This window comes from Scatophagus argus, chromosome 1 (genome assembly GCF_020382885.2).
Source record: "Scatophagus argus isolate fScaArg1 chromosome 1, fScaArg1.pri, whole genome shotgun sequence".
Lineage (NCBI taxonomy): Eukaryota > Metazoa > Chordata > Actinopteri > Scatophagidae > Scatophagus > Scatophagus argus.
This window is the reverse complement of record NC_058493.1, coordinates 28,828,329-28,833,066: the sequence shown is the minus strand read 5'-3', so window position 1 is coordinate 28,833,066 and position 4,738 is coordinate 28,828,329. Positions and strand designations below refer to the sequence as shown.

At 49.2% G+C, this 4,738-nt stretch overlaps 1 protein-coding gene across 4 annotated transcripts in view; it reads right to left on the bottom strand.

The window, feature by feature from the left end:
- Positions 1 to 697, bottom strand: part of large2 (LARGE xylosyl- and glucuronyltransferase 2) — a 48,671-nt gene extending 47,974 nt beyond the window's left edge. For 3 of the 4 annotated variants that reach the window (XM_046397799.1, XM_046397775.1, XM_046397808.1), the window contains exon 1: positions 431 to 697. The gene's annotated coding sequence lies outside the window, so the exon portion shown is untranslated. Of the gene's footprint in view, positions 1 to 395 lie in introns of all 4 variants that reach the window. The other variant, XM_046397792.1, reaches the window with a different exon arrangement.
- Between the last annotated feature and the right edge of the window lie 4,041 nt (positions 698 to 4,738).

The following is a 4,738-nucleotide window of genomic DNA, read 5'->3' as shown; positions in this document are numbered from 1 at the left end:
TGTGTGGTGGGACTACAGTGTGGTGCTGAGCTGCGTTCACCTGGTGACAGTTTGCTGAGTGTGTGTGTGTGTGTGTTCAGGCTCTAATGTGCATCAGAGAGGAATCAGGGCACCAGCGGTGACCAAATCACAGCATCTTCAATCAGATCAGCTCACGTCCTTAATGAGTTACATTACACTGCGTGTGTGTGTGTGTGTGTGTGTGTGTGTGTGTGTGTGTGTGTGTGCGCACCGCGCGCTCCGAGGTGGGTTTCTGGCTCAGCGGATAAGAGCGTAGCTCAATTAGACCTTATCCAACACATGTCACATGGACCTGACACACACACACACACACACACCCACACACACACACACACACACGCACGCTCTGAAACACAAGCCGGCTGCTGCTTTACCTTCCGATGAGGCACCGGGTGAACGCGTCCCTCACCTGCGTGTGCGCTCCTGCGGGTTCTGTCACGTCCACTGTGGCTCTGAGCGGTCAATCACTCCAGAACCGAAAAACATTCAGAAATCCATCCAGAAAGGCGCCACACGCCGCGCAGGAGGAGGTGGCATCGCCTCCGATCCGGACGGTGTGTATCACTGTGTCCACAGCTCTGCAAAACTGTCCTCACACGCAGAGAAGACGGAGCGGGGACAGCCGGGGACGCGCAGCCTGCCGGGGCTGGAGGACGCAGGACGGCGCTGCTGTCTGTGCTGCTGTCTGTGCTGCCTCCGCTCAGCTCCTCCTGAAGAGTGAGCCGCCTGCAGCAGCACCACCCCTCAGCAGGAGAAACCCCGCCCCTCTACCCGGGCTCAGCCAATAGCAGAGGCCGCCTGCCCTCACTTCCTGTCCTCGGCCTCTCTCTCCCTCTCTCTCTCCCTCAGAGAAAGACTCCCACCAGGAGCCAATCAGAGGAATCCCACCTCTAACTCAAGCGGACTGCCTCGCTCGGGCTCAGTCAGCGGGAGAAACGCTTCAGTCCACATACACGGAGACCATTAAAGGGGACTGACAGCATTTTCCAAGCTGAGTCACCACTTTGATCAGGAACTGAAAGCTCCTTCAGTGCGTACATGTCTGTGTTTGGTCCACATGTGAACAACAACTTGACTTGGTGATGAGAAGCTCCTGCAGGCTGTCGCTGACCGTCAGGGACTTCCAGGGCAGATCTTCACACCAAGTCAGAGCATGGATTCTGCTGTGGTGCTCCTCAAGGTTTTGGTATCTTCATGTGGTGCTTTGGAGGGACGCTTTGAACCCAAACACCCAATGGGAAGGCACCTCGGCAAGACACGTGTTTCACAGGTTACCGCGCTGAGCTGCGTCTCAAACGAATCTTCAGCTTCCCAGCGTTCACACGAGGCTTTCACTTCTGTGACGCGCTCTGCTGGAGCTTGTGTTTCAGGTGCAGCACGTGAACCTGCGACTGAAAGCCTCGTTTATCTCTGCCAGCATACTGACACAGCAGCTTATTAACTGTTTAATATGACGTTTGAGTTTGCTGAACTTTGGTAAACTCCGACCGTACAGAAAAAAGATGTCAGCATTTGCATTCAAACCAAAATCAATCAAGACGAAGCTTTCACGTTTATCTGAGCTTAGAAACATTAAGTCAGACTCATGTTGGGGTCTGAACGAGCTGTTTTCCTGTTTGGACAAGACAAACAGAAGACCAGAAGTCCAAAGTCCAGGCAGTTTGTTGTCTTAGCTTTGAGGGCTCACTAAGTCCTCTCTGAGTGAAGCACAGGAAGCTTTTCAGCATCATCACAGGAACTTTCAGTTGTCAGTAATCTTGTTTGTATGACAAATGGATCAGATCAAAAAACAGGACAGCTTGTGTTATCAGTTTGGAGCTTGGAGGGTGGAGCGGATCGCTTCCTTTCGAGCACTTTGCTCCAACCTGTGGTTCAACATGCAGCTTTATGTCATTAAAGCTCGTTTTTTATTTTTCATCCTGCCTGCTTGTGTTTGGGTCCTCACTGAGCTAAACCCGACAGGCGAGGCGGCGGCTGATGGCTGCCAAGCTACAGACCGACCGTTCGAGAACACTTCAACCGACCAACAAGTGGACTCACCTGAGTGGTCGTGGGACACTTTGTGCAGACGAAAGCTGCTATTTAAAGATGGTAAAGAAGCTGAGATTGGGGGAATCTTCTCCCCACCCTCACCAAGTGTTTCAGTGCCTAAACCGAACCAGACCTTCAGCTTGTGTGAAGTCTAAACGTACAGGAGCTCGTTCAGCCACGGACTCTGACTCCCATGATGCACCACAGAGCGACACAGGAAATCATTCCTGCCTGTCGCCATCAAACTGTTAAACTCTGCACTGTGACAGACACATATACTTTATATATACAATGTATGTATGGTACACGTGTAAATACCTGGTTTTTACATTTTTACCTGTATTTTTTTAGATTTATACTGATCTTGTTGAATTTCCCCTCGGGGATAAATAAAGGAATTCTGATCCTGATAACCTCTGCTACGACATCAACGTTCACTTTGGCCACTGAGCTCCGTGTTGGTGGAGAAAAATGTGCAGAAATTCAATTCAGTTCAGTTCAATTCAGTTCCAAATGACGCCTTCCATTTAGAGCAGGTCTAAACTAAACTCTTTCATTTAGTTTTAGGCGCAAAGGGACCCAGCAAAAGCCCCACGAGCAAACACTCTGCAAGGCAGAAACCTCTGAGCGGACCCCGGCTGCAGGCGGACGGCCGTCTGCCTTGACCAGCTGGGCTGAGAAATGTGCAGAAAAACATGCAACCAGCTGTAAAAGACACCCAACAGGGTGCATGTTAGGATGTGCTGGACAGAAACTTGCGGACGGCACAACCAATCAGAGAGCTTCTTCTCAGTGGCCGCCTCTTGTGCTGAACCAGCTGCAGTAACACAGTCCACGCTGTGAAATCCACGGGCCAAAGGCTGCGGCGGCGCCCTGCGGCGGCGCCCTGATATCAGCACATCAGCCCAGCGGTGTTTTTCAGTGGCACAAGTGAGCAGCTCTGACTCCTGCAGACAGACGAAGGTTCAGAAAAGCCTCTGCGGAGAGACAAAGGTTAAATAAAGCTGCAAGAGCTGATAAAAGAGAGCGAGGCAGGAGGACAAAGACAGAGGAGAGCGAGACGGTTTAGAATCAGGGAGGAAGAGAAGGTGAGGCGGCAGCACGGCGAGCAAAAAACCCACAGGTCATAAATAATTCAGAGACAAGTTGTTTTTGTAAGAGCGTGAAAAACATCAGACGAGGACAACTTTCACCGAGCTGAAACTCAACTAAGAGACGAGGACTTTCAGCACACACACACACACACAGACACACACACACACACACACACACAGACACACACAGACACACAGACACACACACTGACAAATATTCAAGGTGAGGCTGAAGATACAGAAGAGGCATCATATGCAAATAGCCCATATGTGCTGCCTGTCACAGCAGCAGCCTCACAGGTACTGTACACACACACACACACACACACACACACACAAACAGTCATGTGTGTGTGTGTGTGTCACAGCTGATAGGCTTGTGTGTTAATGGTGAGTTCAGAGTTCAGATGGGACACCTAAAGGACAGCTGGAAGAGCGTTCTGAGAAGCCTGTTACTACACACACACACACACACACACTCACACTCACACACACACTCTCTCACACACACACACACACACACACACACACACACACACAGGTTTACAATATAATTAACCTTCTCTGACCCTCCTTCTGCTCCTCTTTTCTGTCTATTTCTTGTTCGGCTTTCTGAAAGTTTAAAGTTTAAGCTGATTTTCCTCCCAAAGTCAACAAAATGAATAAAGAAGTTGAAACAAAACAATCAATAAATGTTGACACTAAAAGTTTTCACAGTAATATTTTCAAAAAGAACACTCATGAGCTCATCCTGGCGTGGCGGCAGGCCTCACGCGGCGTGAACACGCGTCACATGATCACGTATTCGCGTATGCAGAGCAGTCAGTGTGACGGCTGCAGACGGACCTTTAATATCTGATGAGCTGCCAGATGGCACCGCAGCCTTTGATAATCGTCTTTAATATCGGCAGTCAGCATGAGTGTGTGTGTGTGTGTGTGTGTGTGTGTGTGTGTGTGTGTGTGTGTGTGTGTGTGGATGATGGGATTCCTGCGATCAAAGGACCAAACTCCAATGGAAGGCACATGTCAAGAGCCAGACACACACATTAATAATTCACCAAATACGCACACACTCACACTCACACACACACACACACACACACACACTTCTATGTGAGAAACTGACACGAATGGTGTTTATTACAGTTCAGACTTTCTCGATGAGAATCTGATTTTGAATTCAGCTGATTTTCACTGATTTCTGAGGACGTCTGAGATGAAGTGCAGAAGCAGCAGAGCAGGTTGAATTGTTGTGTGTGTATTTTGGTGTGGACTCAGCATAAATTTGAAAAGTTTCATACAAGTGAAGTCAGATTGATTGATTGATTGATTGATTGATTGATTGCTCGTTCACCTTGTTTTTCTGAGCACACTGAGGCTGGAAACCTTTTGTGTAAAGGACACCAAGATGGCAGTGCGACGTATCAACATGAAACCATCCAGCAGATTAAGCACTGAGGAGAAGTGAAATCACAGAGGAAGTAGTTTCAGGTTCAGCCTGCAGGTCAGCGTTTCGTCCTGCACCGCGTGAACCTCATGAAGTTTAGCCCACACGGACTAAAAGACAAAAATGTGGCAGTGGCCCCGTTGAA